At 41.0% G+C, this 16,779-nt stretch overlaps 1 long non-coding RNA gene across 1 annotated transcript; it reads left to right on the top strand.

Annotated features, from left to right (window-relative positions):
• The first annotated feature begins 533 nt into the window (after positions 1-533).
• Positions 534-4,101, top strand: LOC137234503 (uncharacterized). Its single transcript, XR_010947810.1, has 3 exons — positions 534-786; positions 1,235-1,580; positions 3,944-4,101. It is a non-coding gene; the product is annotated as an uncharacterized lncRNA (long non-coding RNA).
• The last annotated feature ends 12,678 nt before the right edge of the window (positions 4,102-16,779 follow it).

The raw sequence follows: 16,779 nt of genomic DNA, 5'->3' as shown, positions 1-16,779 counted from the left end.
ATACAAAATATGTACATACATACCAAATAAAGAATGTGGGTATCTACATTGCAGATAATACTCAAGTATTGAACACGACGTGTTTGCATCTGTACTTTACAAGATATGCTGTTTTCAATAAAGTCAGAATATAGAGCTTTTGATATGATATTTTTATTTAATATTCGATAAAAAGGTCAAACTTTGATTCCTTATACGTGCAACTGTAGATACTGCTAACACTTAACGAAAATTTGTTACAAATCTAATCAGAAGCCGTATTAACAACTTTATATGTCGTTGTTTTTTCTTTAAAGAAAGTATGGTTGGAAAAGTGTATTGAATGCTTCGTGCACTATGGTTAACACAGTATTTCACACCTTTGCATATAAGACTACTTCTGGCTAAAGCGTACTTAATACCTACGCTACTCTAGGGTTGTGAGATTTACTCAAATTGTGACTTGTCAACTTTTATCTACCTCGGTATCTTTCTCCATATCCAAATAACATTAATTTACTTTCATTCCCTTCCAGACCGTAAAAAAGATTTGGTTAAACTGCAGGCGGGCGAATACGTTTCTCTGGGGATATTTAGTCCGAATTGAAAACGTGTCCTCTTGTGGAGAATATCTGCTTTTACGGCGGTCTAAACAATTTACAGTGGCGTTGCTAGTTCCAAATCAGAAACATCTGGAAGAACTAGCGGAACGAAATGGTTTCCAGGGTAAATCATTTGAGTAATTATGCGCGTCAACAGCTATGGAGAAGGCAGTTATTAAGGAAATTGACGAACATGCTGAAAAGTGTAAGTGCAAAAAATAAAATAAAAAAACCACTTCCAAAAGAATTATGTTTATCGAATTTCCGTGTTAAAGACCGGGTTGTTATTTATGGGAGAAAAATATTAACAGATTAGCGGTTTCATAAATTTAGATTTGTTAATCCTTTTTACGGATGTATTTAAATACGACGCATACAAATTTAAGAGGTCACCTGAATTGCCTAAATAACTTAGCACATCTGACATACATATGTGGGCTGTTGGATTGTACTTTTTATTTTAATTTTATATGATAACCAACAAAAAAGCATAAACGAGGGTTTTTAAAATCATCAAAAGGCGACCTTATAAATTGCCTACTTTATTTTATAAAAATAACAAACCCGGTCTGGAACACAATTGATTTGCAAATAGCTAGCATATCAGTAAAGATACGATTTTTACATCATGCTCTTTAACATTTACCATCCAGGCAAATTACAAAAGTTTGAAGTACCCGCAGCTATTACGCTCTGCAAAGAAGTTTGGTCGCCGGATATGGGTCTCGTTACGGCCGCTTTCAAATTGAGACGCAAGGAAATTCAAGATAAATATCAGCATGACATCAATCGCATATACGCTTCAATAAAATCAATATATTGATTTGATGTTGCGGGAGAAGTAAATTAAAGCGTACCTTTTTCCACTGAGCATGCATAGTTTTTCGAAAAGGAAATTAACTTCAATATTTTCCAAATTGTAGAAAAGAGGATACTGGCCATTGATTGGCTACGAATAATTGTACAATTAGACTAGCAAGAACGCAATTAGTGACCAAGGTGAGAAAGGCAAACAAGTTGCATTAAATTATAAACAATAGACAAAAAATGAGATATAGATGATATTTTTTTTTGTAAATTATAATTATTAAATATAATGGAAGTTGTAATGTGTTCTTAGGTGCGTTATTACGTTTATATTTGAATTGTGTAATGAGTTAGAGAAAAAAGAAAACGTTATCTATTTGAATGCTGATTTATTTAATTATAATTAATATGTATGTACTACCAATATTCAATATTCAATATTTCTTTATTTAATTAATTTCATAAATAAAAATAAACAAATATGAATTCATTTCATAAGTAGTTTTGTATGAAATAGTTACTTTTTATGTATGTACAGCTACTTAAAAAAAAATATCAAAATTAAAGCACAAATATATGTAAATTCTATATATTTTACGTTGTTTGGTCAATTTCTAAATTTTTTTTACATAATTTTATGTCAAAAAGCGTAGTAATTGATTTGAAACTCTTTATTCAAAATTCGAGAAACTTTTTAAAAGTCATCACAAGTTTTAAAATTGTTTTCTTAGAATTCGTAGAAACTTTCTGAATATGCATTTTTGTACCCCCATCCATCAATTCTAGCTAAACAAGATTCAACTTTAATCTTCCTAAAATATCCGCTTATTTTTGACAATTTTATTTGTGAAAGGTGTTTAGTATTTTCTTCTGTATAAACTTATTTCTCTTGTTTGGGAGAATATTCTCAATACCCTTCGGAAAAAAAAAGTCTAAAAAAATAAGCGAATATTTTAGGAAGATTAAAGTTGAATCTTGTTTAGCTAGAATTGATGGAGGGTAGTACAAAAATGCATATTCAGAAACTTTTTAAGAATTCTAAGAAAACAATTTTAAAACTTGTGATGACTTTTAAAAAGTTTCTCGAATTTTGAATAAAGAGTTACAAATCAATTACGATGCCTTTTGACATAAAATTATGTAAAAAAAATTTAGAAATTGACCAAACAACGTAAAATATATAGAATTTACATATATTTGTGTTTTAATTTTGCTCCTATATTTTTGACCACGGCTACGTATTTTTTGTCGGTCGCTTGAGATATGTTAGTATAATAGTCAGAGTAGTAATTCAGTCATTAAGTGATTGTGGTTTTAACGCCATGTCTATTGATTTGAGCGTTTCATGCATGTCTTTCAGCGTATTTAAAATTTCGTTAGTTAATTTTTGTTGCCCATTATTGAACTGTCTTTGTCTTTCATCCTGGTCTTCCATAAACTTTTTTATTTCGGTGTAAGCACTTCCAAAAGTATTATGACCACGTGGGGTCGATTGAGAAGTGGCTGGGTCGAGTACGGTGGCGTTTGGGTTTGGAGTCGCCCTTGAAGTCACTTTTGGAGTTTCTTTTGTAAGATCCAAAAATTCTATACCTTCTTCTATTTCATTTTTCTGCAAATAAAAACATAAAATCATATATGTAATACTCCTATATTGCTAAACGCTCGCAATGTGTTTTGAATTCGAAATCAAAACAAGACAGCCTATAAAATTTTTGTGATTTTAACAGCATAAGTGTGACAAGAAAAAATTAAAATTTAGGTACATTCGATTATTGAATACAAAAAAAAAAAAAACGTTTAAACAGCAATATATCGGCACTCTGATGTTTGGGAATGTACCTAGCCTTTTGTAGCAATGTAGGCGTATTACATATATGCATAAAATGTTAGTATATATAAACAAACAGCAATAAAAATTTGTATTCACGACACAATCCAAAAAAAAAAAAAACCAATCTCCTTGCCGAACTTATTTTGAACATTTGGGCGAAGTTTTTCCCGAGAATATTTATGTACATTTACCTCAGTAAATCCCGCTTCCTTTGTTCTGCTATCTCCGTCTATTGAATCTGATGGTAGAAACTCCAAAACTTCCACATCAACTCCCTCGAGTGGAATAGGTCCCTCGCTTGCGGGGAGATTGCCGGTTCTATTTCGGAATTTTTTATTTTTTGCCTCCTGCTTTTTCACGGCACACTTCCAATCGGACCAACTCTATAAATAAAATAATACAATACAGATATATATTACGTTTGGTTCCATAGTATATACGCACTTTTTTCCACTGTTCGGCTGTCTTGAAAGCTCCCCCCACTGCATTTAGCTCAAGAGCAACGGCTTCCCATACACTGCGGCTCAGGTTAGCACTATTGGGACCGCTAAAAGTCCCCATTGCCACTTTTTTATTGGCCTTCATCAATTCCACCAGTTTCACCTTCTGGTTTTTTGCGATTTTTCCACTTCCGGTTTTTTTCTATAAAATAAAAAATTAATTAGAAAACAAAAAATCCAATTCAGTTTCAAACTAACGAACTTCACTCATTTTCTTTTTATAGTTTGATACTATCACGACCTTCGGAGCTAGTGATATGAATATCGCAAGAAATATCGAAAATGCATACTCACCACTCGTACAGAAACACTACTTTGCGATAACCATGAATTAGGGTTGCATTTTGCGATATATTTCATATCGCAAGGATACAGAAACGGGCTACTGGTAGGGAAAATAGACCTCTAGACCCAGATCCGGCGAAAAGAGGCCTGCTCCCACCTTCCCGTCAAGCTTAGAGCCATCCGTGAATATGTTGATGGCACCCGTTACCGTATGTTGTCTGGTATTCCAGTCCTGTCGCGATGGTATATATATACTGTAGTTTTTAACGAAGACGTACTTTGGCGTGCAGTAGTCAGTGCGCACCGGTATTGGGTTGAGGCTTTCGTGCCCAGGATTGTTGCGTGTCCACTAGATCCATTTGACCAGAGACCTGTTTCCCTTATGCGTAGAGCGGCGATGACCGCTATTTCCTTCGCCACCATGTCAAGAGGTGGAAGGTATAGCATTGTGTTGAGTGCTACAGATGGAGTGTAGCCGAGAGCCGCGGTGATGCAGAGCTCCGAACTCCGTTGCACCTTTTGAAGCATTTTAAGATAGGTAGTTTTAGCTAGTGCAGGCCACCAGACCAAGGCACCATAGAGAAGAATCGGGCGCACAAGGGCTGTATAAATCCAGTAGGCCGCCTTAGGGGAGAAACCCCAGGAGGTGCCAATTGCCCTCTTGCAGGTGAACAGCGATGCTGCTGCCTTCTTGCACCGGTCCACTACATGGTCACTCCATAATAGCTTCCTATTCAGAATGACTCCCAAATACTTGACTTGATCGCTAAACGCCTAAAACGTACCGCCAATTCTTGGCGGTATTAGATTTGGTACTTTGTACCTCCTCGTGAAGAGGACAAGCTCGGTTTTATCCGGGTTGACTTCCAAACCTGTGGCTGTGGCCCAGTGCGAAATTTTGGATATTGCCCCTTCCAATAGGTTGCAAAGAGTTTGCGGAAACTTCCCCCGCATGGTGACGCAGATGTCATCTGCATACGCGATCTCTTGACGAACTCCTGATTCCATGAGGCGTAGTAGTTGGTTGACGGTAACCACCTAAAGTAGCGGAGAGAGAACACCTCCCTGCGGAGTGCCTCTGCCGACCGGTCTGCGGATCACGCATCCACCTAGCTCACCTTTAATCTGCCTACGCGTAAGCAGATTGTATATAAACTCCACCAGGCACGTGTCCACCCCCAAAGCGGTCAACGCCGAAGTGATGGCCTCCGGGAGAACATTGTTGAAGGCACCCGCTATATCTAGAAATGCCACCAATGTGTATTCCTTGAGGTCTAGTGACCTTTCGATAACGGATACCAGTGAGTGCAAGGCCGTGTCAGTTGACCTGCCCTTAGGATAGGCATGCTGAGCTTGCCAAGATGCGAGCAGTCCATCCTCCTCCTGATGTAGTCCTCTAGGAGTCTTTCGAGTGCTTTAAGCAGAAAAGAAGATAAGCTTTTAGGCCTATAATCATTTGGATTAGAGTGGGAGGGTTTCCCTGCCTTGGGGATAAAGACCACGTTGACTTCCCTTCACGATACTGGTACGTAATTGAGCCTAAGAAAACCTATAAACATCCCTTTTATCCAGGAACATATAAGTTCGGCAGTATACTGTAGCTGAGCCGAAAAAATGCCACCCGGTCCCGGCGATTTATAGGGCTTAAAGGTCTGTAAAGCCCAATCTATCCTTTTATCATCTGTGATTTCGCTTATCAGCTGATCATTAGGTGACCCTCCGCTGACAATACTTGAAGACATGCCCACACTTGCTGGGAACTGTGAATCCATTAGCAAGTTTATGGTTTCAGCGCTGGAGTCCGTCCAGTGCCCATCCGGCTTTTGGACATAACTTAGCTGAGTTGGAGATTTCGATAGCACCTTCCTTAGCCGGGAGGCCGCGGATGTGGATTCAATTCTGCCGCAGAAATCCCTCCAGGAAGATCGCTTTCCATTTCGGATTGCTTTTTTATATATATTTATTTTCGCTTTATAAGCAGTCCATGAGGATTCATATCCATCATGCTTTGCTTTATTAAAGGCCGCCCTACATGACTTCCTAAGCTTGTCAAGATCGGACTACCACCATGTTGGTTTCTGACTTTCCATAACCTTTTTAGTCGGGCAAGCCCTATCTAAAGCATTCCTACATTTTTGACTGAAATTATTTACAAAGACGTCTAGCTCCTCCTCGCTTTCTGGGTCCGAACTTCTTCAGATAGCCTTTTACTTATTATCTTCTTATAGTAGCCCAGTTCGTTCTTCTAAAATTTTGTATGCACTTAGGACTTGTGTGCGCATGTGATATAGAGAAGCTTATATATCTATGGTCAGAAAAGGAGTGCTCCTTTAGAACTCTCCATGAAACGATCAGTTCACTGAAGGAGTCTGTGACCACGGTTATGTCAAGGACCTCTTCGCGGTTCCTCGTAATGAAAGTGGGATCATTTCCCCTGTTATACATACTTAGATTAGTGCCTAAAGGATAGTTAAATAAAGACTCACCTCGGTCATTTGTATCACTGCTGCCCCACTGGGCGTGATGAGCATTGGCGTCGCCTCCGAGTAGGATGAAATCGTTTCGTGGATTTGCCGCTCTCAAAAACTCCCTGAAATTATCCGGTGGTAATGAGCCTGGGTGATCGTGCGCTAGGTAGAAGGAAGCAAGATTAAAGCTCCTCCCAAGCACCTCGACGATAACTGCTGTCAGATCCCCATTGCTAAAACTCGGTAGAAGATAAACATTAAGAGTAGACTTAGCCAATATACATGTGCGAGGCTTACCCTTTTCCTGAGCGCTATAAAGCTTATACGTTGGTGTCCGCAGGCCACAGATCCTATTGCCAGCGATCCACGGCTCCTGGACTAGTACGATGTCTACCGCACCTGAAGACAGGTGCAGTAAGAGTGCAGCTGATGCTGCTTTGCAGTGATTCAGGTTTATTTGGAGGACCCGAATCACTGTTTGTTTGCGCTCTCTTCCGTAAGCGTCGCGTCCGAATCGCCATCTTCCAGAAGTTGACCCTCAGAGTACAACCCTCTGAGAGCCAAGCTTCCGCTTTTTTTATTTTATATTCTTGAAGCCGTAGCTTACCCTGAAATCCTGCCTTTTCAACGCTTCGACGCTTGTGCTGTCGAGCAGCAGGACTATCTGCATCGTGGCCCATTAAGTCTTCTCCATGTTAACCACCTTCCAGTTTTGGGTCGGTAGACCCGGGTTGTACTCCTGGAGCAGCTCCAGGATATCAGCTGGGTCCGTTGGCGTCCTTGGAACCCAGCCTCTCGCCCTTGGTCGTGAGGGGATATCAGACGCCTCCACTACCTTGAGGCGCGCGCCCGGATACACCTCACCTATCAGCGAGACGGCGGCTTTGTAAAGCTTCGCTGACCTGGCGTCGTCACATGTAATTAGTTTAATATTGCCCTGGAACATCCCTGCATCGGTATAAGAAGGCGGCGGACCAGGGTTGTCTTTTTTGACCTTAATGGCCACAGTAGCGGGTGCTGCCTCAATCCACTTCCACTGCTGTATGGGAATCCTGCCATCTTCGCTGCTCTCGTCCATAACACCAATGATCTGCCGATCCTTGACTATTTCGGCGGAAGATCGCGTCCAGCCTCCCTTCTTCTTGGCCCTTTTCGGGCCGTAGGGTTGGTTTCATCCATAGACCGCTGGCGTTTCGAGGCTTCATCGTTCTCGAACCAGTCCAGCCTGAAGTGCGGCAACATCTCTTTCGCCCAAGCAAGGGCACGCTGCGCCTTGGCCCAGTCCTAGGCAGAAACTTGCCCCTCCCTTATCGGCGAGGATGCATTCCTGCGCAGGATCCGGGCAGCCCAGCGCTTTTGCTGGTGACTGGGCTTTTTTACTCCCTTGACACCAGAGCCGGCCACCCCCACTTCCCTGGAGCCCCCAGCAACCAAACCGCCAGACGCTTGACGCCGAATGGCAGCCGTGCTGGTGGCTACGAGATGGGCGGCAGCCGCCCCAAAGGCCTCCCGGTCGGTAGCCCCTCACCGAGAGGTACCGACCTTCGGAATACCCGGGCTGGATTTTCCCTCAGCCCTATCCTGCCTAGACTGGCCCTTGGCCCTATAGCCATAGGTTAATCGATCAACGAGAAGGTTTTAGGCTAAAAATAATTTGGATATATAAAAGGGGCGTGGCACCTCCCATACAAATGAAATCTTTGGTACTGCATAACTCTGAAGGTATAAATCCCAGAACATTGAAATTCAGTAAGGTATTATATGAGGTCAATCCTTAACACCACCAAGAAAATGTGGAATTGGGAAAAAGGGGGCGTTGCACCTCCCATACAAATGGAATATATCATACTGCATATCTCTGGATGTAGTAATGGTAGGATAATGAAAATTGGTAAGGAGCTATATGACGTTAAGTCAAGAAAATGTGGAATTGGGAAAAAGGGGGCGTGGCAACTCCCATACAAATCTATATATATAAAAATCAAATTCTGTGTGTCTGTTACCTATGGAAACGTATTTCCCACACTTCAATCATCACCAAATTTTGGCTATAGGTTCCTTCGATCAACACGAAGGATTTAGGCTAAAAATAATTTCGATATATAAAAGGGGCGTGGCACCTCCCATACAAATGGAATCTTTGGTACTGCATAACTCTGAGGGTATACATGCCAGAACATTGAAATCCAGTAAGGAGTTATATGAGGTCAATCCCTAACACCACCAAGAAAATGTGGAATTGGGAAAAAGGGGGCGTGGCACCTCCCATACAAATGGAAAATATCATACTGCATATCTCTGGATGTAGTAATGGTAGGATAATGAAAATTGGTAAGGAGCTATATGACGTTAAGTCCTAACACCTTCAGTTAAAATGTGGAATTGGGAAAAAAGGGGCGTGGCACCTTCCCTACAAATGGGATTTTTCCGAACTATGGCTGCCGTACAAACATAGGTTATTTTAACACCTAAAGTTTGACTGCATTGTTGAGTTTGGCTGTTATTCTTTTTGGACGTTTAGTAATCTGCCGTCGTTAAAAAAAATTGATAGCTTCAGTCTATCTACATCTTCTATAAAAATCAAATTCTGTGTGTGTGTCCCTATGGAAACGTATTTCCCACACTTCAATCATCACCAAATTTCGGCTATAGGTTTCTTCGATCAAGACGAAGGTTTTTCATATTTCAGAATAAAGAATTTTAAATTTAAGTTTTTTTTTGCTATGCGAAAGAGCAAACTTAGCTCCCACATATGATAATGTTAACAAAATCAATGATCTCACCAAAACCAAATTCCTGGCGAAGTGGCGAAATATAAATCGATCGACAGATGAAGATCGAATGTGAATTATCCAATTGAATTTCTAAACTCTTTAGAACTACCTGGAATGCCTGGGGAAAATTTTGGAAAAGCACCCCCCGAGTTCGGGGTAAAACCTGGTATCAAATGAAAGAGGGAGCTGTTCCGATCACAAATATATATATTTTAAAATGCGTAAACTTATAATTTAAAAGTTATTTGTTGTTAAAGTTTTCAAATTTAGCAAATTTCTATAGCACTTTAAATTACAATTTACACATCTTTCAAAACCTTAATCCACATACATATCTATATAAATTAGCAACGATAAACTTAAATTGCATTTTTGTATATTTCATATTTCATTTTTGCATTGTTTTTACTTATTATAAATGTTTTTATTAAATCAATCGTGCTTTTGTAGCAACATGCACATATATATATATATATATATATATATATATATATATATTATTGATGACATTAGCTGTGCTGCCACATAAACAAAAAAAAAAATATAAATATTACCTTACCACCATTCAGTTAATAAAGAAAAAGGAAAATATATATTTTTACTACTCATTTTGAAAAGTTGAAACACCTTTCCGCGTAGGCGGCCTTCGGCCGCGCTTAAAAAAAATAACCCTGGGCTATGCCATGCCAAGTCCGGGTGTGTGGTATAACCGTGGATACCGCTACGGTGATGTCCTTCTGCGTTCTACAAGCTTCTGCGGAGAAGGGTGCACTACGCAGAAGGGCACACCGTGGCGGTAGCCACGGTTATACCACACACCCGTACTTGGCATGACGTAGCCCAGGGTTATTTTTTATAAGCGCGGCCGAAGGCCGCCTATGCAGAAGGGTGTTCTACGCAGAATTACTGTGCATGGCGCAGCCGGTGTTGGATCGGCTAATATAACAATAAAGATAAGAGTTATAAGGTAATATCCGCTCGTTCACGAATGCAAAAAAGAGCTTTTTCAAATTTTTGGTAAATAAAGACTAGAAAAGTTAAAGATATATATACATCAGATGAAAGGTATTTTTATGAGTTATTTTTCGATTCTGCACTTGTTCCGTCTTTTAGATGTGGCAGAACAGATTTGTAATGTCATAAAATATATATACGTATACACATATAAAAGAAGTATAGAAATTTGCAAATTTTAACAACAAATAACTTTTAAATTATAAGTTTGCGCACTTTAAAATATATATGTTAGTGATCGGGAGAACTCCCTCTTTCATTTGATACCAAGTTAAACCCCGAACTCGGGGGGGGGGGGGGGGGGGGGGGGGGGGGGGTGCTAAACTAAATCGCTGCCAATGCCTGTGCATATATTAACTTTGAAATTTGGCTCACCAATCATGCTTTTTCGGAATTTAGACCCACCAAACTTGTGCAATGGAACCAGACTTTGCGTTAAGAAATTAATGCCGAATGTAATCGAAACAACAACCATCAGCGGTAAAAGCGAAGATGAAGATGTGCTCACAGGGCCGTAGAGAGAAAATCCGCGCTCGGGACTAAACAATTTACGGGCCCCCTATAAAAAATCCACTAATACATTTGATTAACATGAATTTATGACGTCTCATTCATGAATCATTATTGATGGATTACATCAAAAAAAAACCCTCACTAGGGTGGGTACCTTGTCGTTGGTGTGAGGGCTTACCCGAACTCCACAGCGCACGACTATGAGGCGGAGCTGTTTAGGACTGACATCTACGCAGTTTCGCCTCATAGGAGGGCGGCGGGGTGTCGGTGACCAAGATCTGCCAACCCCCTAATCCAGGGTGTTATGCGGACCGTGCCTATTGGACGATTTGCGGCCAGGGGATAAATTCGGCTGTATTCGAACGGAGCCTTCCCGATACGGGGCAACCTCGGGAAGTATTAATAGTCTTACCACAGTAAGGGGCGCTGCTGTGGCGGACGTTTCTTTCCCCGTATATATTACTAGACCGCTGAGCCCGCCTTGTCGGGCAGGTGGTCGTACGACCAAGATGAACGACTCATTACCTGATTGTAATAAGGACGATGTAAAGAGGAGAACTGAGTCGCAATCCAAGGACGACACATACGAATTAAGCGATGCGTCGGACTCGGCGAGCGAGAGTAGTGCTAATTCAATGAACTCCGTGTTGGAGAAGCACACAAATGAAAACGGAGTAGAAGGGTGGAGAAGGGTACGGAGCAGAGGAAGTAAAAGAGCTCTCTCGCAGTACCGTGCAGCACGAAGAATTGTACAACGCTTGGGAGCAGTGGTCGACCCACCAGAAGTGGAGATCGAGCGCTTGGAATGGGCCTATGAAGCGATAGAAGTAGGACGAAGGCAGTTCAAAAGGTTTGCTGCGAGAAACCCGCGGTTCTGCAACCGGTACGAGGAGGAAGAAGCATCGAATGGCAGAATGAAGAGGCAACGTTCGGCGGAGGGCGACAAGCCTGCTTTCAAGAGGCAGAAAGGACCCATTCCTAAAGCCGCGAGGCAGGGCAGTCGCATAGACAAGACAAGTAGGCCCAAAGCTGTAAGACAGATGGGCTCCAATAGCGAGGTAGCAACTACCTCTAAAGCTGCGAGTCAGAGGGAAGTTCCAATTACGGAAGTAGGAGATAAGCCAAAGGGAGATAACGCTAAGACTCCGGCTTTCTCGCAGTCGCTAAAGGGAGTTAACGCTAAGACTCCGGCTTTCTCGGAGATGCCAAAGGGAGAAAACACTAAGACTCCTGCTTTTCCCGAGAAGATGAGTGATGTGGCAAAGCAGTCACTGACTGTGGCGCTGGTTGATCGTAGCAGTCCTTTCGGACAAATGATTACTGAAAGGTGGAGATCTGTGGAAAGGGAGCTTATTAGCTTAATGCTTAAGATGATGTGGGAACAACCAAGTAAGCCCCTTCCAACCTTTGATTCGGGGGGATGGTATAATGGTGTGAAGATGATAGCGTGCGACAACATAGCGAGCTTGCGGTGGCTGGAGGAAGTGGTTCCAAACCTCCAAAGGCAAGTCACGAACCCGCGGTTTGAGGTGGTGGATAAAGCACAAATCCCCAAGGTACCAAAAGTTAAGGTATGGATACCATGCGTGATGAAGTCGGAGGATACACTGCGACTTCTGCAGAATCAGAATCCGAACATACCGACACAGGATTGGAAGGTAATTACTGTATCTCGGGCTACCGACGATGGTCAGTTCTACATCTTCCAAATAAACAAGCAGTCGGAGGATATTTTGTACAGGCAGCTTGGAAAAATGTACTTTCGCACTGGCAAAATCTACATGCGACTCAGGAAAAGAAGTCCCTAGGTTAAAAACCCTAACACGCTAGAGGTGGGCGAAGTCGAAAAGGACCTCAAAAGTCTAAGGGAAAAAAGACAGGTGGAGGTCCCCGAAGTCACCACGAACGTTCTAGAAGAGGACCAGCCGCTAAATGATGATGTGACTCGCACAGAGGAACACCCGGCACGACAGTCACGAGAGGCTGAAGGGGGCCTCTAATACTCTAAACCAAAAGGGCAAGGGGAGGACGACGACGTCAAGATGAAGGTGCTGGAGGGGGACAAACAATTCAATGGTGCTGCGAGTCCTAGAGATAAACCTCCAACACAGTAAAGTGGCGTCGAGCGAACTCCTCCTAACCCCTGAGGAGGGTTTGTTTGACGTGGCGCTGATCCAGGAGCCGTGGCTCTCATCGGGAGGAAAGGTTTCTGGACTTAGCGCGCGCGGGTTTGGCGTTTACTACGCGCAAAGGGAAGGACGGGTGCGAGCTGTAGTAATGGTAAGGAAACAGCTGCATTCATATATGCTGCCTGATTACACCACTGAGGATCTCGTAGCGGTGGCCGTTGAGCAAAAGAATAGGCAGGCATTTATCCTGGCGTCCTGCTACATGGCCCATGCTGCGGAGGTTCCACCGATGGAGTGCAAAAGACTAGTACAGGAGGAAGGGCGCAAAGGGCGGTTGGCCATAGGCGCAGATGCAAATGCGCACCAAAATGCGTGGGTAGGAGCAGATACGAACGAGAGAGGCAAATCTCTGTTTTGTCACATCCTGCAAACCAATTTGCAGATAGCCAACGGGGGAAATGTCCCTACATACATTGGTCCAACATCCAGCAATGTTCTGGATATTACATTGAGCTTCGAGTGTGATATATCAAGGTATGATTGGAAGGTTCTTGACAGACCATCCTTCTCCGACCATGCGTATATCAGCTTCAGCATGAGGGTAGAGAAGGGAGGAACCTTTAGAAACCCTAAGTCAACGAACTGGACTAAATTCCAGGAACATGTGGAAAAAAACTGGGACAACCCAAAGAGGTTGCTAATGTAGAGGAACTGGAGGAGTCGAATGAATTCCTAACAAGGACGCTTATGACTGGGTATAACAAAGCTTGCCTCCTAAGAAGATTCAGAGGAAAAGCAAAGCCGCCATGGTGGAGCAATGAGCTGAGTCTTCTAAGAAGACAGGTAAAAGAAATGTTTTAGCTCGCAAAGACCACGGAAAGCGAAGCGTGTCGGGACGAGTACAGGGATCTACTGAGGATCTGCAAGCTTGAAATTACTAGGGCGAAGAGAAACTCATGGAAAATTTCTGTACGGACACAGAGTGCTCCAGCGAAACGGCACGGCTGAAAAAAGTCCTAGCAACGGAAAACATAGTCCAGGGACTAATAAAGAAAGAGAATGGGGAATGGTCACGTAATAGTGAGGAATCCCTTGAGGTGCTTCTCATTACATATTTCCCATCGGGAGATGGTTTAGAAGAGCCAGCAAACAGCACTCACACTTCGATCACGGAGCGGGTAATGCCGGGCTTGGTGACCGATAACAAGATCGAATGGGCAGTGAAGACGTTTTCTAAGTTTAAATCGCCGGGCCCAGATAGTATATTTTATTTATTTATTTATTTAAGTTGAGTCTTTGAATTTACAGATTCTTACAGACTATATTATGCAAATTTTTACATTAACTTAATCCTAAGAAAAATAAGATCTTAAATTGTTAATTAAGGTAGCGTAGGGAAAAATGTAGTCAGCACCAAAGGAGTAAAAAACGTATTCAGATCAGCACAAGCCCTATAAATAGGAGGATTTACACCATAAATAGTTCTGGAAAACTCAATTTTTAAGGGTTCAAACTGTCGGAGGTTTCGGCATGGTACATTAAACTAAATTTTCTCAAGAAGTGATGGACAATCAACGATCGCTGAAATTATGCCAATGACAAATGAGCAAGATATAATGGAACGTCTATTTGCAAGCGTGTTTAGTGCAATTAAAAGGCAGCGAGATTCATACGAAGCATTGGTTCAGAAAATTTTAAAGATCGAAGAGCAAATCGTAAAAAAAAACTTTCTGAACACGCTCAAGCTGACTAGAGAGGCCAATTTGGTAGGGTCTCCAAATGACAGCCGCATACTCCAACCTCGATCTGACAAAGGCACAATATAATGATTTTATAGTGTAGGGGCTAGTGAATGCGGAACAGTTACAACGTATGAACGCAAGCATTGCGTATCATCGAGTTATGACATAGTTTACATGCGTAGAGAAATTAAATTTAGTGTCAAAATACACCCATAGATCTTTGCTTTCTTCAACAGATTGCTTCAACAGATTGCAATGTATAGCCAGCGATACTATAGCAAGTACGAAGGTTATTAACTGATTTTGAAAAAGTTACATGGAAGCATTTTTTAATGTTTAACGATAAACGATTTAAACTGCACCAGTTTTTGACATTATTAAGGTCTAATTGCAGACGTTCAGAGTCACTAGAACTATTTATAGCAGCAAATACTTTTAGATCATCCGCATACAGCAGATATTACGCAAACGAGAAGCATGAGCCAATGTCATTTATAAAAAATATAAAGAAGAGAGGTCCTAGAATGGTACCTTGTGGGACTCCTGAGGATGCAATGAAGGGACGGGATGTGGTATTATCAACGTCTATGACACAACGCCTGTTGGATAAGTATGACTTAATCCACATCAAAAAAGTTTAGTGAAAACCCATAGCAGCCAGCTTCAGTAAAAGTATTCTGTGAGAAACTTTTTCGAATGCCTTCGAGAAGTCAGTATAAATTGTATCAACTTGAAATCTATTCTGAAAAGCAGAAATGCAGTATTTACTAAACACTGCACATAGAGGTATTTAAGCAATCTGGGCGGCCAAAAATCAATTTTTCAAAACGCAGCAAATAAAAAAACAGTATTATTTTTAGTAGGCCAATACTCTAGCGTATCAGAATCAATAATTATTTATTTTCATAATTCAAATGCCTAGTGTGGACATCCACTCAAAGTTGGACCATTCGTGCGTATCTTGCAGCAGTTTTTCGCGTTCTTAGAGTATATACATTTTCAATTGATATTGTTACGGGTTTCTGTGAAGTTTATAAAAAAGAAGCCATGGATTCTTATGAAACAGGTAAATGTGTATAATATTTATGTATTTTAAGATTTATATAGTCTTTAACACCTTCGTAATACAATTTTTAAAAAGTGATGTATTGGGGAAAAATTTTTTCCAGATTTTTTTTTCTAAAAGGTTTTTGTTTTAGTGCCCGCTTTGCCCTGTATTGATTCCAATTTTTTTAGAAAGCCTGTGTTTTGTTAATTTAAATAGTGGAAAGATTGGTCCCGCTTATTCCCGCTTTTTGAAATAAATTCGTATTTTTGTGCATTGTACAGTGGTGCCATCTCCATAGGGTGAGCAATAAAAAATAGTAAACGTAATCCAATTTTTATTGAGCTTTACGGCCGATTTCAAATTATAAGGCAAAACGCTAAGTTTTCCTTTTTCTCCCCATACATTTAAAATATTGGCCCAACAACAAAAATCCAATTTTGTTGAAATTCGGCGCGTGATCTTGTTGTAGCATAAAAAGAATATATGTGCAATATGGTGATGATTGGTACCGTGCCACGCCCCCTAATCTTGTGGGCATTTATATTAAAAGATGCCTGATTTTTATAAAACTCAGTTTGGACGATAGGCTCACGTTTAGAAACGCAATTGTAGAATTTGATCTTGTTTGGTGAATCAATGTGCTGATACCGAATCCTAGATCTATTTGGCCAATGTAGCCTAAAACTAACATTTTTTTTGTACGTTCTGTATATAGCTGTATTAAGATTTCTTTTAATTAAGGTTTCTCTGGTCGAGTAATCACCCGTAAAGAATTATTCAATCACATGAAAGAATCAGATGCGGAAAGTTTTAACGAGAACTGATGGCATCCCATGACGCCAACACTTCACAAAATTCTGATCCATGGACCTGGAGAAGAGGCAGCAGAAGCCAGAAACAAATACATTCGACTATATCGGCAAATTTTTGCAAGAAAATTCTCTAGAGGAGCCTGCAACCTGGATATATTAAATAGTTTAAACTGAATTTGTAAATGAAAATGTAATTTAATGCAACTATATGTTTTATAATGTTTACAGGTTACTTCTGAATTCTGACCCAGTGATGACACGTATGAGGCCAAAAA

Source organism: Eurosta solidaginis, chromosome X, assembly GCF_040869045.1.
Source record: "Eurosta solidaginis isolate ZX-2024a chromosome X, ASM4086904v1, whole genome shotgun sequence".
Taxonomy (NCBI): Eukaryota; Metazoa; Arthropoda; class Insecta; order Diptera; family Tephritidae; genus Eurosta; species Eurosta solidaginis.
This window is presented reverse-complemented; position numbering and strand designations above follow the sequence as displayed.